This window comes from Talpa europaea (assembly GCF_964194135.1).
Source record: "Talpa europaea genome assembly, chromosome: 8".
Classification (NCBI taxonomy): domain Eukaryota; kingdom Metazoa; phylum Chordata; class Mammalia; order Eulipotyphla; family Talpidae; genus Talpa; species Talpa europaea.
The window spans coordinates 16,397,727-16,418,182 of NC_140075.1; the positions used below are offsets into that span (position 1 = coordinate 16,397,727).

General features: G+C 50.0%; 1 pseudogene across 1 annotated transcript in view; it reads left to right on the top strand.

The window, feature by feature from the left end:
- The first annotated feature begins 1,578 nt into the window (after window positions 1-1,578).
- Window positions 1,579-20,456, top strand: part of LOC311175184 (olfactory receptor 14A16-like) — a 51,169-nt pseudogene continuing 32,291 nt past the window's right edge. Inside the window, exons 1-3 of the transcript in view lie at window positions 1,579-1,837; window positions 12,641-12,734; window positions 17,266-17,779. The product of the transcript in view is annotated as an olfactory receptor 14A16-like (transcript). The remainder of the gene's footprint in view (window positions 1,838-12,640; window positions 12,735-17,265; window positions 17,780-20,456) is intronic.

The following is a 20,456-nucleotide window of genomic DNA, read 5'->3' on the forward strand; positions in this document are numbered from 1 at the left end:
TACAGGTGTATAAACAAAGTAAATCGCCTCTGACACACTCAGGGCACTAATGATCACTGGGATGTGCCACAGGACGACACCAATTAAGACAGTGACCTGAACAAGTGTGCTTGTTCCTCTGGAGGAAGGTCCCTGAGGGCTGGAATCTGGACAGTGTCCAACACGCGGACACCAGCTCCAGAGCTCAAATAGCCCAGCCCTGAGGTCCTGCTCTGTCCATGAGGCGGCGCAGGATGGGGTGCAACATCCTGTGAGTGCAGAGGCTCCCCACGAGCCCCGACCATGGAGTGAGAGGCCGGGATGCCCTCTGTCCTACCATGGGGACAACCTCATCGGAGAGGCTCGACACGGTAGCAGGAACTTCTCCCCCAGACTTCAGGTATTTGCATGGGAGATCCAAGCACACTCGAGGGTTTTCAGATCAGGCTTCATTTTAGACCGGAGAAAGCCCCACAGTTAAACTATTCACTTTGTAAATCACGACAACTAATGCTGACGGGGCCCAAGTTGTCATGTCCCACTGCCCTGTCAGCCTGGGTGAGACTCAGGGAGAGAAAACCCATTCTCTTGTAATTTATGATGGTCAAAGATACTGACTTTTAATACATTGAGCATAGGTTTTGATACATGGGAGACGTGACGATTTCTGCTGCACACCTGGGATGAGCATCAGCACACTCAATGTGTTCTGGGCACTGAATAAAATCACAACAATTAATAGAATTGGATGGTGATGAAGACATTCCAGAGAGAATTAAAAAATACACTTATTGTTCAATTCAGAATGTTATGCCTTCTATCCTGAACATGATGACAGATGTGAGTCAGGTAGAAATTCAGTAACTTGTCAGTGACACTGTTGACCCCTTCAGGGCTCTGGCGCTAACGTAACAGTGGCGCCAATATCTGCCTATTTATGGACGTGGACTTGGGATTTTTCCCCAACTCCACACTCAGGGATTGTCAGTGTAATGTAAAATGAGTCACAGTATTTACACAGGGCATGGGGGAGATATGTCAAGTTATTTTATCTATTTTAAATGTCTTTTTAAGGTCACGCGACAGATATCAACATTTTTCCCCAACACGAACCCAGATTTATTTTATTTTTATTAATTTTTGGATTTATTCCCACCAATGTGTGGCAACAATTTTATATTACTATATCCTCCTAAAAATCCTCCTTAAAATCCACTGGGGCTGTGCCCTGGACAACCTCTGGGAGGTGTGCTGGGCGGAGACGCTGGGGCCTGTGCACAGGTGGTCTGTCAATTCAGTTCACTGAGAGACCTGATATTCAGGTTATTTCAAGGTTGTTTAAAATTTCATTTCTTCACAAATAAATGGACATATGCTTGGACAATACATCAATAGTGCATTCACATGAGTAAAAATATAAATTTGCTCACATAACGATAAAATGTAGATTGCATGATTGTTTTATGGTGATAACCCATTTTGTGTTCAATAATGGAAGATATGACAATGTTATTTTTTATACAGATGATGGCTCCAGGGGTGACCAATCTCACGGCCGTGACAGAATTTGTACTCCTGGGGTTCCCCACCCAGGGGACCATGGGCTTCCTGCACCTGCTGCTCTTCTTCCTGGTCTACCTGTGTGCCCTGCTGGGGAATGGGCTCATCGTCCTCATCATCACCTTGGACCGGCACCTCCACACCCCCATGTATTTCTTCCTGAGGAATCTCTCCTTCTCGGATCTCTGCCTCATCACAACCACGGTTCCCAAGTCCATTGACAGCTCTCTGAGGCACAGCAGCTCCATCTCCTTCCTGGGCTGTGTCCTCCAGGTCTTCATGATGGTTATGTCAGCAGGTACAGAGATGACCCTGATCACGGTGATGAGCTATGACCACTATGCTGCCATCTGCCACCCCTGCACTATGAAGTCACCATGAGCAGGGACAGGTGTGTGCAGCTGACAGCTGTGTCCTGGCTGGGTGCGGGTCTCTATGCAGTGATCCTCACAGCTAGAACCTTCTCTTTGTCCTACTGTGGGTCCAGTGTGGTCCACCAGTTCTTCTGTGACATCCCCCAGTTACTGGCTATTTCCTGCTCAGAAAATATAATGAACAAACTTGTCCCCATTCTCATTAGTGCAGGATTGGGTATTTGCTCTTTCATTTTCATCATTTCCTATGTCCACATCTTCTCTGCTGTCAGGAAGATCCCATCCACAGAAGGTAAGACAAAAGTCTACTCCACCTGCCTTCCCCACCTGCTGGTTGTGGTGCTGTTTAACTCCACTGGATGCTTTGCTTATCTGAAGCCAACCTCAGAGACCCCGTCCACGTCTGACCTGGTCATTTCTATGTTTTACACGATGGTGCCCCCCACCTTTAATCCCGTCATATATAGTCTGAGGAACCAGGCCATGAAGTCAGCTGTGGGGAGACTGATAAATGGCCAATATGCTAAGATCTGAGATATCACAATCTACAATTTTAGCACCTCATTTATTGTTTTTTCCCTCTAACTCTTTCATGTCATTACTTACAATGTATCAACTTCTTGCATTAGGATTTCTCCTTTGTCATAAATATATTTTCTCATATTTTTTGATAAGCTATAGTTTCCCCCAAATGTAATCCTTTGCCCAACCTCTACCTGTGTGACGTTTATAAACTGTATCCAGCTCACTGCTACAATGCATTTGGTGCAGAATGTTCTAGAACTCACACATCAGTGTGTGAACTCACATATAACGAAGCAGTGGTAAATGTGGGGGGTCTGTCCTCAGGAGAACATGGGCCATAGGACCCCAGTCTTGGGCACTTGGTTCCCACAGCCCGTGTCTGTCTCCATTGAGGGCTCCATCCTTGTGGAGGGGAGGGGAGACAGTTGAGTGGAACTCCCAACCCTCATGATTCCTAAAGAAGCATTTTCCTCTAAGAGACATTCATGTTTCTGTTCAAAAGACTAAGAGATCTACTCCTGAATCTGCCGGGGATGTGCGGATGTGCGGATGGAAGCATCCTTGGGGAATCAGAGTCCACATCAGCCCACATCTGATGTGAATATTAATTTCTATGATATCTGATTTGATCTAACAGGACTACACTGATTGATGAACTATCACAAAAGTAAAAAGTGTACGAATTTTACTGAGGAACTACATTTCTACTTTTAAAATGTATTATTTTTTATACATTTGTCTATGTGTTTACCTTCAGGTTCCCTTAGTTTTCCCATTTGTATTTTGAGTCTCACACCAGGACTTCTTTCAACCCTTGGGTAGATAATATGTCCTTCCCTTCCCTTCTACTTTGGAACCTGCTAATTATTATGTCATGTGGAGAGCACTATGTAAAGGTCAGCATGACACTATTTGGAAATTTTTATTCTCCAGCAGCTTCCGTGATGTAGACCCCGGGGTCTCACAACCCCTTATGTCCCATGAGATCATGAGCTGGGGTGTTGATCCTCCCTCAAGCCTATTCTCAGGGAGCAGGTCACAGTGTCCCCTGCACTTCCTACTGATCATAACATGCTAAGTCCATGAGAACTTTTCTTTAAAAATATTTGTTAACCACGGACTTGAGTCCATTGAAATTTCAGAATAAAAATGTGTTAGAAAATCTCTTAAATTATTGTCTATTTTCATTTCAAAGAATGCCTTTGAGCAAAGATTTCTTCCCTGGGGAGACTTATATTAGGCTCTGGTCAGATCTCTTTAAAATTTTCTATTTTCCTTTGGACGAAACTTCTACATCTCTGTTGAGCCAGAGAGTTGATGTCATCAGTGACGTCACGTGAGGTTACACGAGTTTACAACTTGCCACCATCCAAGAAATGCTTTATTCATGGGGTTTGTTGCTTTAATTTGGGGGTTAATTTCCCACTCTGTAGGCACAGTGCCCCCCGCAGTCCACACAACACTCCGTTAGTGCCTCCTCTTCTTCCATGCCCATCCCCTTGCTTCTCTCTGTTCCTCAAGTAACAACACATTTTTTCACTAAGCCCAACAACTGCTTTTGCTGCATTTGGTGATGGAGCTTCTCTGTATTTTGGTTCCACAGAGACCATCTGCATCTGTGTCTCACTCTCTGGCTCATTTCACTTCTCAAAACCACCTGAGGATCCAGCCATGCTGTCGAAAATGACATGATTTCATCCTTTCACAGCTGTGTGGTACCCACTGAGCGTGGACCCACATTCTGTATTCACTGCCCTGTGGCCGGCACTTGAGGAGGACCAGGACTGGCCATGGTGGACAGTGAGGCTGTGACCACAGGAGCACGTGGTCTGCCACGACTCCCAGCCCAGAGTGCTGTGAGGACACACTCCAAGGAGAAGGGCATCGAGGGCGCATGGACAAGTGACCCCACACCCTAGAGAGCATTTGAGCCTCAGACACGCCATCCCCAAAACGGGGTCCCACTCTGTGTCTTGCACATGTATCTGGGATGTGGACACCGGGGCCCAGAACACTGACACACACACACATGTTAATGGGGACCCTGAGCCAAGGGACACAGGGATGAGGGCAGCATCACTGTGATACCCAGAGGTTGGGAGAGGCCAGAGGAATGCTGTGGGAGAGCCGGTCAGCCCTTGGGTCAGCGTTACAGGACTGAAAACTCTACCAAGGCCACAAAAGTATCTTTTCTTGTGTGAGAACTGACCATGACCTGCCCGGCCTGGGATGGCTGCACAATGTTAAGATTAATTAGCCTTTCAGGATGATGGTAACGCGGGTGTTTCTCACCTCCCTGGAGAAGCCGTTTTCATGGTCATGCCCACCGACAGGAAAGGGCCGCAGTGACGCCTCTGTCCCCGCAACGTCGCCAAGAGATTGATTTAAACGGCCTGGAAATGGCGGAGGACATCGCGCAGGAAGAGTCTCAGCCCAGCCTCCCCCGCGGCCACATGTTGCACCGTGGGATGGTCGCGTGGAGGTGGTGACAGCGGCTCCCGGGCATGGCAGGTCACGGAGACCGTCACACGCATGCACCACATGCACCCGCCCTGGTCAGCACGAGGCATGATCTGCTCACTGAGGTACTGACAGTGAGGGCACCTGTCCCTGTGGAGGGGAGGGGCGCACAGTGTGTGGGTTCTCCCCATTCCTCTTTCCCAATGGGGAATCTTCCTCTAAGTGAAATTCATGTTTCTGCTCAAAGGACAAAAGGAAACTGCCAGGGACCAACCTCGACAAAATGTCGTGTCAGGGGTTCCTGAAAGGATGGGACAGTGTAGGCGAAAACTTAAGGACTGAGGGGAAGGGGATGAGGTAGTGAATGAACACTGACACTCAATGAGGTGCAAGTATCTTCTCCCGAGGGGCTCACCAGGTTCCTTATTTATACATTTTTAGCAAGCCGTGGGATGACATGATCATGTGCATAGACACAAAGCAGAAATAATCAGTGCATCCCTTAGACTTTTTGTTGCTATGTGCCTTCTGCGAGAAAGCAACCTTCAAGGTTAATAGATAGAAAACTAAGCCTTACACTAAAACTCATTATTCCACCTCGACAATTTCCTAAGACAGTCAGGAGCCGCCAGTTCTCCCCTATCCGCCAAAGCCTAAGCATCCAGAGACTCTTCTATGCATACGGCCTTCAGCCAGAGGCCAGCTGCTGCTCAGCTCTCAGAACTTTTCTACCTAGAATCTCCTTAACACAGTTACCTTCATTTAAAAACTTTCCCAAGAAACTTCTTAAAAAAAAAGGAAACTTCTTAAAAAAGCAAAAGAAGGACTTACTATAAATGTTGTCCTGGGTTGTTTGTCAGTCATGCTCATGTATAACAAACTCTTTCCCATTATCAGGCAGGCCAGATTTAGTGCTTCATATTTAAGCAGGTAATTCTCCGTGCCATGTGCTTATAATACTCTTAAAGGTATACTGTATTGCCCAGTGTACTTTCCGAGAAGTTTTTCTTATATGACCAAGAACAAAAAACAAACGGATGTTATGTCTTCAGCCCCACGGTGTGAGGCTCTTTAAAAGTCTTTGGCCCCAAAGTGTGAGGCACTTTTTCTTCAGCTCCAGGGTGTGAGGCTCTTTGAACTTCGGCCTCACGGTGTGAGGACCTTTTTCTTAGCTGCTTGCCAGTGTATTACTTGGCTGGGGCAGCAAGGCCCCTACAGCAGGAAACCACACCTGACACTGCCAGAGGCGGAAGGATAGAAGCTTCATTCATTAGTAGGAATCTATGAGTGAAACCTGGAATGGATGAAATGTTAATTTCTATGATGCCTGTATGGATGCCAACGTGACTGCACCCCTCTATGTGGTGTTTTCAAAAGTAAAGTTGTATGAATTATTTTTGAAGAATTATGTTTTTACTTAAAACTTTTAATTTTTAATTTGTTGTTGTGTTTAGGATCCCTTAGTTTTCCAGATTGTTCTTGATCCTATAGCAGGCCTTCTTCTCGACCTTCTTGTATATTACACTTAAGTTCACATTTCTTGTACTTGGGAACTGTGTTATTTTTGTTTTATATAAAACATTATGCAAACTAAAGCTGGGTGATATTTGCTATTTTTTTTTATAATTCTACACATCTGCATTGCACATATGGTATGGCTGTTCTATTACTGTTTCCCTAAAACTGAGTACTTGAGCAAGGGGTGATGTTCCTACTCTCTGGGAGCAGCTCACTGTGTCTCCAAACTCTCCTGCCCAATTACCACATATTTGTCCATGAAACTATTTTTATAACAATAAAATGTAGTTAATCACAATACCTGACTAGTCCATTCAAATTCAGAATGAAACATGAGTTAGAAAATCAAAGTAATAGTCATTTCAGTGATAGTATGAGGTCAGAGTCCCCATCCCCTTGGGATATGATGTCATTCCCTGGTCAGATTCCTGTTCATTTTCTATTTCTCCTTTGAACAAATGCAGTGAGTGTCTGCTGAGAAGGGATCATTACCATGAGTGTTTCATCACAATGTCACATTAATTTGTTATTTGTTCTTATCAAAGGAGGACACTCATTTTCACATTTTACTGTTTTCACCATGGGCCACTTTTCACTCCCCCATATACTTAAGTGTCCACTCAGAATCTACTGTATGCCCGGCAGTGACTGTCCACACTCCTACACTCCTCCCCTGTTCCCTCTGGTAATGAGCAATTTTTTGCACGCAGTCCAACATTTCCTTTTGCTGTTTGCCACTGTATTTCCTTAGTTACTTTATTTTTATATTATTTTCCACAGATGGGTGAGAACAGCCAGTGTCTTTCATTTTTTGACTCAATTCACTAGCATAAGCACCTCAAGGTCCACCTTTGGTCCCTAAAGGCACTAGTTCACCTTTTTAATAGCTGTGTAGTTTTCCACTGTGTGTGGACCCACATTATTTATTCACTCATCTATGCACAACACTTCGATTGGGGCTCCCGTTTTTTCCTTCGTGTTCCCTTCTCTGACCTCGGGGACCAAGGGGTGGGACCGCCTGGCAAAGGGCTACGGGGTCAGGGACCAGCTGGCCGTGAGTGTGGACATAGGCAGCTCTCACGTGGCTGGAAATGGACCTGGCACAACCACAGCCAGCCCTTGTCCCTGGTGCCCGGCAGGGTCCAGTGGCAGGCCCTGGTCACCGGGGCCCCTGGGGTGGCAGAGGTTGAGGGTGGGGCCGGTGGATACTCACCTGAGGGAGAGAAGGGTGGGGCCCGTGGACACTCACCAGAGGGAGAGAGGGGCAGGCCGTGGACACTCACCCAAGGAGAGAAGTGGGGCACCCCGTGGACACTCGCCTGAGGGAGTGAAGGGCGGGGCCAGTGGACCCTCACCCGAGGGAGAGAGGGGCAGGGCCATGGACACTCCCCCGAGGAGAGAGGGGCGGGGCCATGGACACTCCCCTGAGGAGAGGAGGGCGTGGCCGGGGTCTCCAGGCAGCAGAACAGGTTGAGGCAGGTCCAGGCTTTGAGCTGGGCCCGGGAGCGAGCGGTAGGGCCGAGCCCGGGGTGCCAGGGAAAGTCTGGCACCTCTGAACCCCACTCCCAGAGCTGCCCGCATGAGGGATAGGATGCGACCCCCCTCCTGGGCTCCCCCGCAAGCTGCTCTGGCCACAGTGCCTCAGGGCCCTTTTATGGAGAGCAGCACTTCCGGGGCGGGGCGTGGACCAAACAGGCACCGGGGTGAACGGGCCTGGCCCAATCAGACACAGGGATGCAACGTGGTCCGCTGGGGCTCGGGGGCGGGGCAGCCCAGAGGCTCCGCCCCGGCGGCTGAGGGGAGGAGCCCGGGAGGGGGCGGGGCAGTGGCCTAAGGCGGAGCCGGCGGGCTCTGAGGAGAGGGGGGACCGCGCACCCGGGTCTGGGACGGGGATGCGGAGGCTGAGGGGAAGAGGCGCTGTGGCCGCAGCAGGGGCGGGCAGAGAAGCTGACGCCCGTCCAGGCGTGGGCTCGGTCCTGTCCTGCGACCCCGCTGGCCGAGGCAGCCCGAGGCCCGGCCTGCGCCTCAGAGTGGGGCGCTGTCCGACCCCCGGAGCGGGGTACACTCCGGCTCTGATGCCGCCCCGGGCCAGGAGGGACCTCGCACGCGAGCCCCTGACCCGTGCGCCGGGCCGCGCGATGACCGGGGGTGACCACGACCGCTGGCCAGAGCTGGCCGCGCGCCCAGGGCTGCGCCCGCTTCTGGGCTCCATCGGGCAAGACGCCGGCACCTGCACGGCAGCCGCTGGCCAGCGGGGCAGGTGGACGCGGGGCCGGGGCAGGCGCTGAAGGCTGAGGTAATTTTGAACAGCGCTCAGGTGACCCCCAAGGCCACCCATAGTTGCAGAGTGTGTGGTCCCTTGTGTCTCTAAACCGCTGGTATTTTAAGTGGCCCTCTTCTGGCTGGGGTGGGGGAGAGGCTTTCAGGGGGGCCAAGAGATGGGGCTGAGGTGGGGTCTTAGGATCAGCGCCCTCGAGCACCTGACAGCTCCGGAGCTGTGTTCTCCCCCCACCCTAGTAGGGCTCTGAGCACACAGGTGAGAACCTGCACCCGGGAGGAGGTCTCCCCACTTCCCTGGTTCAGGCCCCAAGCCACAGACCAGCATGTGGACAGGTCAAGACAGAGCCCAGCCTGGGGGCTGACCTGAACTGTAAGAGAAAAACACAATTCAGTCAAATATGACAATGCAATTTTTTTGCATCTATTAGTGCTGAGAATAAAATGGTATTTAACTACAGTAGTTTGGGGTGCCATTAACAAATTCATGTTTTTCTTTGTTTTCCTCCTCTCCCGCCCCCCTCCTCCCTCCACGTTTCCTCCTCCCCCACACACCCATTTCCCAGGTCCACATGAAGGGCGCACAGTGGGTGATGGTGACTTTCCAGCTCCCATTGGTCATAGCTCTTCTGTGGCTTTGACGACAGGGCCACACCCGGGTCCCCATGGTAGCGTCAGTGGAAGGTGATGGAGCCTGGAGGACAATTAAATTCATTTCCATGGATGTGTTAACTGCTGACGAAATTTCTTCCGGCACACTCTGTGCACTAATGGTCACTGAAATTGCTACAGGACGACACCAATTAAGACCATCAACAACAACACAATGCACTTGTCCCTCGGGAGGAAGGACCCTGAGGGCTGGAATCTGGACAGTGTCCAACATGCAGACACCAGCTCCAGAGCTCAAATAGCCCAGCCCTGAGGCCCTGCTCTGTCCATGAGGTGGCGCAGGACCAGGTGGAACATTCTGTGAGTACTCAGAGGTGGCCCCATGAGCCCCGACCATGGAGTGAGAGACCGGGATGCCGTCTGTCCAGCCATGGGGAAAACCTCAGGACAGAGACTTGACATGGCAGCCCAGGAACTTCCCCCCCAGACTGCAGGTATTCAGTTCTTAAACAGTTTTCCAAGGAGAATCCATTCAGATTGGACACTTTAATTTCAAGCTTCATTTCTGTTTTCAGAAAGCACCTTAAAGTATTTATTCAATAAAGAAAATGGACACGTTCTTAAGTTTCCCAAAGAGTTTAACTTCACACCACAGTATATTTATGGGATACATTTCCATGAGAGAAAATGTCTTTTTCTTTAGTCTCTTTAATACATATATCATAGAGAATATTTTGCATTATGTCAGATGACACTACTGCGTAGGAACTGCTTTTAACTTTCAGCACTCGGAGTGTATATTTAGTATTAAATAAAATTGAAACAACTAATGGAACTATATTTCAATGAAAAACAAATATAAGATGAAATTTAAAATAATACTTATTGTTAATGTTATGCTTTGGTGCCCTAAATATGTGACATGTAAGAGTCAAGTAGAAATTCAAAAGCTTTCACAGCCCTGAAATTAAAATGAGGGTAGCAGGGACATATGACTATGTAGGACACAAATTTGGGATTGTTCCCCACTCCATCACTTAGGGATTGCTATTTTAACAAAAGTATATCAATATTTATCTTATCATAAACATTTATTTTATTATATTTAAATATTTATTTTATTTATTCAAGAACTGGGGTATAAACCAGAGGCGCTGGAGGGTGAGAAAATTCACCAGAGACAGAGGGGGGAGCAGAACAGGCAGATAGACCGAAGGCACTGCTGAGGGGAACAGTGGGGAGACAGGAGAGGTCTGCTGCACGATGAGGGTAGCTCCCTGGCCTCCCAGGAATCGAACTCGCACTGCAGAGGCTGCTGACAGCTTCAAAGTGATGCGCTCAACCTGCTACACCACCAGGGATGCCCAATAATTATTTTAAATCTATGAAAATAATTGTATATCTAGACGACTTTGTGTCCTCATTTATTTATTAAACTATTTTTAATTGTTCCTACTGATGCATATCCACAAGGTTATGTCTCACATTCTCCTTAGGGCCTCCCCAGTGGCGCAGCGGTTGAGCGCTGGGTTGCAAAGCTGCCTGTAGCCTCTGCAGTGCTGGTTCAAACCCGGCTACTCCCCGGCCACCGGAGGAGGGTCCTGCATGGCGCGCAGACCTCTCCTGCCGCCCACTGCTCCCCTCAGCAGTGTACTTCAGTCCTTCTGCCTGCTCTGCTCCCCGCTCTGGCTCTGGTGAATTCTCTCACCCTCCCATGCTTCTGACTGTACCCAGGTCTTGTATAAATAAATAATAAATAAATAAATAAAAAAGTTCTGCATTCCCAGGGCCTGCCCCTCCGTCACCCCACAGAGGGGGGAGAGGAAGAAATTGGGGAAGGAGGAGAGAGGGCATGGCTGCCCAGTGTCAGACGTCCCCACTCACACACGGGCCTGGGGGGAGGAACAAACCCACACCCGGGGGACCCAGGGCCCTGGGACCAGCAGGGACAGCCACACGCACAGACCGTCTGGCTCAGCCCCGGAGCGGCCTCCTCCTTGCACAGATGTGCAGGAATCTGAGGGGGACAGAGGGGCTGGGGAGGGACCCGGGGGTGTATGAGCCCATCCTGCAGGAGGGACGTGTGGGTGTGACCCAGAAGGAGACTCTGCAAGAGACACAGTTTATAATAACTAGAGATGGGAGGAAGGTCCTTTAATGGGAAATGATACCTTATCTCCCTGCACACCCGTACCTGTGGGGCCTCTCCAGACCAGGGCTGTGCTGGAGGAGCAGGACAGGCTCTCCACGGTTGGGAGGGGCTGGGCATGGTCATGTGTCCTCTGGTGCTATGCCCTGGACAACCTCTGGGAGGTGTGCTGGGCAGAGACTCTGGGACCTGGGCAGGAGATGGTAACCCCGGGCCTGGGGAATAAATGGGAGGGACTGTCAGTCAGGTTCTATGAGAGGCATGAGATTCAAATTTGTTTAAGTTTGTAGGGGAGAGTTGAAATTTTCTGCTCTTTACCAAATTTCAGAGAAGTTTCACAACGTAGTGACACATGACATGGAAATAAAAGGTTGAATAGGGCCTCCCCGGTGGCACAACGGTTGAGTGCTGGGTTGCAAATCTGCCCGCGGCCTCTGCGGCACCAGTTCGATCCCCAGCTGCTCCCCGGCCACCTGAGGAGGGTCCCACATGGCGCGCAGACCTCTCCTGCCGCCCGCTGCTCCCCTCAGTAGTGTACTTCGGTCCTTCTGCCTGGTCTGCTCCCCGATCTGGTTCTCTCACCCTCCCATGCTTCTGACTGTACCCAGTGCATGTATACACAAACAAACAAACAAACACACAAACAAATAAATAAATAAATAAAACATGCCTCTATTAAAAAAAAAGTCTTAAAAAAATGTGGAAAAGAACAGGACATGCAGATGAGGGTATTATTCGCCAGACACCTAGAAGGAGTAATTACCTGATAAATAGATTGAATTATTATCCTTATAAGCCTCTTTATGTTCAATATTGGAAGATTTAATTTTCTTCCTGTGTTCTTTTTCACAGATGATGGCTCCAGGACTGACCAATCTCATGGCCGTGACAGAGTTTATCCTCCTGGGGTTCCCCACCCAGGGGACCATGGGCTTCTTGCACCCGCTGCTCTTCTCCTTGTTCTACGTGTGTGCCCTCTTGGGGAACGGGCTCATCATAGTCATCACGACCCTGGACCAGCACCTCCACACCCCCGTGTACTTCTTCCTGAGGAGTCTGTCATTCTTGGAGCTCTGCCTCATCTCCGCCACTGTCCCCAAGACCATTGCCAACTCTCTGAGGCACAGCAGCTCCATCTCCTTCCCGGGATGTGTGGTCCAGCTCTTCATAATGATTATTTCAGCAGGTTCAGAGATGCAACTGCTCACGGTGATGAGCGTTGACCGCTATGCTGCCATCTGCCACCCCCTGCACTATGAGGTTCTCATGAGCAGGGACAGGTGTGTGCAGCTGACAGTTGTGTTCTGGCTGGGTGGGGGTCTGTATGCTGTGATGCACACAGCTGGAACCTTCTCCTTGTCCTACTGTGGATCCAACGTGGTCCACCAGTTCTTCTGTGACATCCCCCAGTTGATGGCTATTTCCTGCTCAGAAAATCTGGTGAATGAACTTGTCCCCATTCTCATTAGTGTGTTGTCGAGTACTTTCTATTTTATTTTCATCATCATTTCCTATGTCCACATCTTCTCTGCTGTCAGGAAGATCCCATGCACAGAAGGGAAGGCCACAGTCTACTCCACCTGCCTTCCCCACCTGCTGGTTGTGGTGCTGTTTCTCTCCACTGGATGCTTTGCTTATCTGAAGCCGACCTCAGGGACACCGTCCATGTCTGACCTGGTTATTTCTATGTTCTACACGGTGGTGCCACCCATATTTAATCCCCTCATATACAGTTTGAGAAATCAAGCCATGAAGTTGACTGTGGGGAGACTGATGAATTGCCAATTGTCCATCAAGTGAGATATCACTATCTCCATTATAAGCCTCATTTATTCAGTTTTCCCCTCTACTGTCTTACATGTCCTCATTTACAAATAGACTTTTCTCTTACTCTTCTTGTCAGAAATTTATATTCTCTTATTCTTCCTTAGAGTCTAGTTCTGTAAATTAATGCAGACTTTAACAAAACACTTCCCCATGTGAAGCTCATAACCTGAATTCCAGGTCATGTTAAAAACAATGTGATGTTGTTTGTAAGAAGTCACACAATTCTGACTCAGAAGAAGTCAGAACTCAGAGGTCACCAACAGTTACTAAGAATGACAAGATGCAAGTTCTTTTTTCCTGGGAGCACTGGTCACTGGACCGTGGTCCTGGGCACTCGGTCCCCACAGCCTGTGTGTGTCTCTACTGAGGACCATCCTTTTGGAAGGGAGGCGAGAGAGCTGAGTGGGGCCCCCACCCCTCACTCTTCCTAACGGGACATCTTCCTCTAAGAGACTTTCTGGTTTCTGCTCACAGGTCTTATTGCAACTACACTTGACATTAATCTGCCAGATGTGGGAGTTGGACGGATGACCCGGGAATTAGAGTCTGGGGCTGAAACCTGTCATGTATGTGACTGTCATTTTCTGTGATTTCTGACTTGATCCTGTCACACTGTACTTCTGTGATGCAGTGTTTTGTTGTTTTGTTTTAAAGTAGATGATTTTTGTAATAGAGGCATGTTTTATTTAATTATTTGTTTGTTTGTTTGTTTGTTTGTTTTGTTTATACATGCACTGGGTACAGTCAGAAGTGCGGGAGGGTGAGAGAATTGACCAGAGCCAGAGCGGGGAGCAGAGCAGGCAGAAGGACCAAAGTACACTGCTAAGGGGAGCAGCGGGCGGCAGGAGAGGTCTGCGCGCCATGTGGGACCCTCCTCCAGTGGCCGGTGAGCAGCTGGGGATCGAACCGTTGCCACAGAGGCCGCGGGCAGCTTCGCAACCCAGCGCTCAACCTCTGCGCCACCAGGGATTGCCCTAGATGAATGTTTTTTTGACTCACTGCATTTTTACTTCAAAATTTAATGTTAAGACCTTTGTTGTTGGGGCCTCCTTGGTGGTATAGCAGGGTAAGCGCAGTTCTGTGAAGCTGTCTGCAGCCTCTGCAGCACGGGTTCAATTCCTGGCTGGGAATTCCCACATGGTGTGTCAGACCTCTCCAGTCCTGCCTGGTGCTCCTCTTAGCAGTTTATTTCGGTCGACTGCCTGCTCTGTTCCCAGATCTGTCTCTGGTGAATCCTCTCACTTTCACACACCTTGGCCTGTACCCCAGCTCTTGTGTAAAAATAAATAAATCTTAAAAAAAAAAGACCTTTGTTGTTATTGTTTATTTTCAGGTTTCCTTAGTTTTCCAAATTGTATCTTAATGTCCTGTGCCAGGTCGTCTTCTTGGCATTCTTTTAGATAACACTTAAGTTCACTGTTTTTCAAATTTATGAACTATGTTATCTTTTTAGACTATTATAGTAAACCATGGCAATATTTATATTCTCTGGCAGCTTCTGTGTTGTAGATGCCAGGTCTCACACTGCTTATCTACCCTGAGAACATGAGATGGGGGTGATGTTCTTCCCTCACGCGTTTCTCAGGGAGCAGTTCACTGTGTGCCCCTGCACTTCCTTCTGATGCCCATGAGAACTTTTCTTAAAAAAAATGTTTGTGGGGCCTCCCTGGTGGTGCAGCTGTTGAGTGCAGTGTTGAGAAGCTGCCCGCAGCCTCTGCAGTGCGGGTTTCATCCTGGCCGGCTGGAGAGAATCCAACAGGGCATGCAGACCTCTCCTGCTATGCCTGCTGCTCCTCTCAGCAGTGTGTTTCCTCAGTCTGCCTGTTCTGCTCCCCTCTCTGTCTCTGGTGAATCCTCTGCCCCCCCCCCCCGCACACCTACACCTCTGCCCTGTACCCCGGCTCTTATATAAAAATAAATAAATCTTAAAAAAAATGTTCTTTTAACCACAGGATATGAGTCAATTGAAATTTCAGAATAAAAATGTGTTAGAAAATCTCTTAAATTATTGTCATTTCAAAGAATATCTTTGAGCAAAGATTTCTTCACTGGGGACACTTACATTAGGCCCTGGTCAGATCTCTTTAAAATTTTCTATTTTCCTATGGACCAAACTTCTACATCTCTGTTGAGCCGGAGAGTTCATGTCATCAGTGATGTCACGTGAGGTTATGCGAGTTTACAACGTGCCACCATCCAAGAAATGCTTTATTCACAGGGTTTGTTGCTTTAATTTGGGGGTTAATTTCCCACTCTATAGACACAGTGTCCCCACAGTCCACACAACACCCCGTTAGCGCCTCCTCTTCTTCCATGCCTGTACCCTTGCTTCTCTTTGTTCCCTCACGTAACAGCACATTTTTTCACTAAGCCCAACATCTGCTTTTGCTGCATTTGATGATGGAGCTTCTCTGTATTTCAGTTCCATTGAGGAGTGAGACCATCCGCATCTGTGTCTCACTCTCTGGCTCATTCCACTTCTCAAAACCAACTGAGGATCCAGCCATGCTGTCAAAAATGACATGATTTCATCCTTTCACAGCTGGGTGGTACCCACTGAGCGTGGACCCACATTCCATATTCACTGCCCTGTGGCCAGCACTTGGGGCGGGGCAGCACCGGCCACAGTGGATGGTGCGGCTGTGACCACAGGTGCACGTGGTCTGCCACAACTCCCAGCCCAGAATGCTGTGAGGACACACTCCAAGGAGAAGGGCGCCGAGGGCTCATGGACAAGTGGCCCCACCACACTAGAGCACTCTTGGGCCTCAGAAACTGCTGTGAGCACAGGCCCTGTGCAGGGAGAAGCCATGTGCACCCCACACCCCTGACAAGGGCGACTGTCCCAACCACAACAGGAAGCAGCACCCCAGTCCATACACGGGCCAAGGCCTATGCAGACAGTCTCTAAGGTGGATGTGCCAGAGCCTTCAGAGTCGCGGGCAGGTGAATTCAGGCTCCAGGCCCTGATCCAAGCTTCACTGGTGCATCCTGACCCCGACACGGATGTGTTTGTTCCCATCCCGGGATGGGCTCATCCAGCGTGGCCAGCGGAGTCCAGGGCGTGATCGTGTCATTATTCAGCGTTAACGTCTAATAAGCTGGGCAGATTGTGTCCTGCTGCTTCCTGGGACCTCGGCATGCTGCCGATGATGATGCTTCAGCTCCTCACACTCAGCCCACAATTTCCGTCATGTCACTTTCCCTCAGCATGTGCTAGATACCAGGGTCCACACGGTGGACAGGCACAAGTCTGTGTCCGGAGAGATTAAATATAGGGATGTGCTCCCAGATGTTGAGAAGCTTTTTTCAGCAGGATGAGCAGGAAGGACTAACTATACTTTTCTCAAATCATGACCAGAACATTCAGTGATGACACAGGTTACCCACTATACCTGGGAGCAGCAGCCCTGGCTGCCTCTCCCCCAGTCTCCCAAAACCTTCTTCCCAAGCCCCTAAACAGACACCAGCCCGGAGTTGTCTCCTGGTCGTGTCCCTGCAGTCATACCCTCTGCTGATCAGGAGCAAAGGAGGTGTCCTCTCCCTCAAGGAACTCTGGCCCCATAGAGCATGGAGGAGGCCCCCTCCCTGCAGGTGGGAGCCTCCCATCCCAGCGAGGATATCCATGCCCAGCCCAGGTATGGTCTGTGATACGAACTCTGGAGGGCATGTGGGCTCCTGGGCTGGAAGGAGGGCCGGTCCTCAGGGACCACCTGCCACAACCTGAGGTTAAAGTCCAATGCCTCGAGTCTGGGGAGGTCATCGCGGGTAATGGTCCCCATGAGCCTGAGCTGGTCCTGGGCCCCACCCACCATGCAGACCCATCAATGGCTTTAATGATGGGACCAGCACCCTGGTCCCCCACAGCTGGTCCATGGAGGCCGATGGAGCCTGAGGAGGAGGAACCACAGTCCAGTGTCCTCACAGGGGTCAAAACCAAGAGAAATGACTGACACACTCAGGGTGCTAATTGAGCAGGTACAGGTATGTGCAGCTGACAGCTGTGTCCTGGCTGGGTGGGGGTCTCTATGCTGTCATGCACACAGCTGGAACCTTCTCCTTGTCCTACTGTGGGTCCAACATGGTCCATCAGTTCTTCTGTGACGTCCCCCAGTTATTGGCTATTTCCTGCTCAGGAAATTTAATCAACGAACTTGTCCCCATTCTCATTAGTATGACATTGGATATGGGTTGTTTCATTTCCATCATAATTTCCTATGTCCACATCTTCTCTGCTGTCAGGAAGATCCCATCCACAGAAGGGTAGGCCAAAGTCTACTCCACCTGCCTTCCCCACCTGCTGGTTGTGGTGCTGTTTCTCTCCACTGGATGCTTTGCTTATCTGAAGCCGACCTCAGGGACACCGTCCATGTCTGACCTGGTTATTTCTATATTCTACACGGTGATGCCCCACACCTTTAATCCCATCATATACAGTCTGAGGAACCAAGCCATGAGTCAGCTGTGGGAAACTGATGAATGCCCAGTACACCAACAAGTGAGATACCACAATCTACAACTACAACCCCTCATTTATTCCGTTCTCCCCTCTAACTCTCCCTTGCCATCATTTATAAAGCCCAGACTTCTTTTATTTTTTTTTAATATGTATGTTCATATTTTTTTTAAGATTTATTTATTTATTTATACAAGCACTGGGTATAGTCAGAAGTACGGGAGGGTGAGAGAATTCACCAGAGCCAGAGTGGGGAGCAGAACAGGCAGAAGGACCAAAGTACACTGCTGAGGGGAGCAGCGGGAAGCAGGAGAGGTCTGCGGGCCATGTGGGCCATATTTTATTTTTAAGATTTATTTATTTATTTATACAAGCACTGGGTATAGTCAGAAGCACGGGAGGGTGAGAGAATTCACCAGAGCCAGAGTGGGGAGCAGAACAGGCAGAAGGACAGAAGTACACTGCTGAGGGGAGCATCGGGCAGCAGGAGAGGTCTGCGGGCCATGTGGGACCCTCACCGGGTAGCCAGGGATCGAACTGGCGCTGCAGAGGATGCGGGCAGCTTCGCAACCCAGAGCTCAACTGCTGAGCCACCAGGGAGGCCCAAGCCCAGACTTCTTGCATTAGGATTTCTTTGCAGATATTGCTTCCCTCATGTTCTACACATGCTGTAGCACCCCAAGATGTCACCCTCTGCCAACCCTGCACCAGCATGATGTTCACAGACCGAATCCAGCTCTGGTTGCACACAATGGATGCGGCACAGTGGGAATGTTCTAGAAATCATTCATCACCACATTTATGCACCACCAAGCAGTGGGCAGTGTGGGGGTCTGTCCTGGGTTCACACAGTCAGGGACCCCATCTGGGTGCTGGGACCTGCAGCCCACGTGTTCCCACAGCATGGCTTGACAGATGGGTCATGGCCAACCTGGTCAGTGGGCCTAGGGTTGAGGCTGAGGGCGATGCCGTGGACACTCACCCGATAGAAAGAGGGCAGGGATGTGGACACTCACCCGAGGGAGAGATGGGTGGGGCTGGTGGACACTCACCTGAGGGAGAGAAGGTCAGGGCCATGGACACTCACTGAGGGAGGGAAGGCCGGCTGGGCAGCGGGACTCCAGAGGTGCATCCAGGTGCCGAGCTTTATGCACTTTATGCACTTCCTGATCCTGGATGGACCAATCAGCTGTGAGCTATGAGCTGATGGGTGCTGAAAGGACCAATCACTTGCAGGATTGAATCATGGGCCAATCAGACTTGTGGCGAGGCAGCCTGGAGAAGATACAAGGGGTTGTGTGCTGACCACGGACTTTGCAGCCTCTGAAGGCGGGAGGAGGCTCTTCTGGGCATCAGGGTGAGGACGCACTGCTGGTGCAGGAAGAGGAGCTGAAGGGTTTTCCAGACACTGGGCCTCTCATCTTGGTCCTGCGTCTCCTTGGGCTGAGAGCAGCACAGAGGTCCAGCCTGTGCCTCAGTGTTGGTGTTTTGCCAGACACTCTCAAGGAGCTGTGGACACACAGTATCTGCAATACCAACTCTGGGGGACCAGCAGTGACCCTGTGGCCACTAGTGATCTTGATCAGTGCTGCCCAGCACTCCTGGTGAATGGTGGTGACCATCACTAGTGGCCAGTAGTGACCATGTACTAGCTTATACTTCTGGTGGACACCTTCAGGGTTAGAAAACTATCTTTTGTGGCTACAGTCAGCCCATGTGGCCAACTAGGGTAGGTGGACGCAGGGCTGTGGGACACATGCTGAAGGCTGAGCTAATTCTAAATGGGAACCAGACTGACTCCCACTGGTGCACCTATAGGTACAGAATGTGTGGACCCTTATGTCTAGAAATTATTGGTTTCTTCAGTGGTCCTCAGGGCTGGCAGAGGGCCCTTGAAGAGGGTGGGTAGAGGCTTACAGGGGGTCCAAGAGATGGGGCTGAGGTGGGGTGTTGGGAGCAGGCCCACAAGCACCTGACAGCTCTGGAGCTGGGTCCTCTGCACCACCCTTGGTTCTCCAGTTCAGCCTCCTTCTAGAACCAGTGCCATCTTCCTGGAGCTACTGTCGGCTTGGCCTGGTAGACACTGTGGACATGGGACAGGACAGTGCATGGGACGCAGTGTTACAGGGCAGACCTTTCCCCCTAACACCAGGACAGTCCTGGAAATACCCCCTGTTATATTTCGTGGGAGGCCTGGTAGGGCTCTGAGCACAAGGGTGAGAACCTGCACCTGCACCTGGGAGGAGGTCTCCTGACTGCTTGTTCAGGCCACAAGCCAAAGACCAGCATGTGGACAGGTCAAGACAGAGCCCAGCCTTGGGACTGACCCAAATTTAAGATAAAGACAAAATTCAGTCAAACACGACAATTCATGTTTTGTTACATTTATAGGTGCTGAGAATAAAATGGTTTTCCTCCTCTACCTCCTCACTCCTGCCTCCACATTTCCCGATCCCCCACACACTCATTCCCCAGGTCCCCATGAGGGGCACACAGTGGGCGATAGTGACTTTCCAGCTCCCATTGGACGTGGCTCTTCCGTGGCTTTGACGACGGGGCACACCGGGGTCCCCGTGGCAGGGTCAGTGGAGGGTGATGGAGCGGGCATGACAGGAGAGGTCTGCCTCGCTATATTGATTGCTCTGTGGCCAGCAGGGATTGAACTTGTGCTGCAGAGGCTGTGGATTGCTTCACAATGTGGTGTCTAACCCCTTGTGCC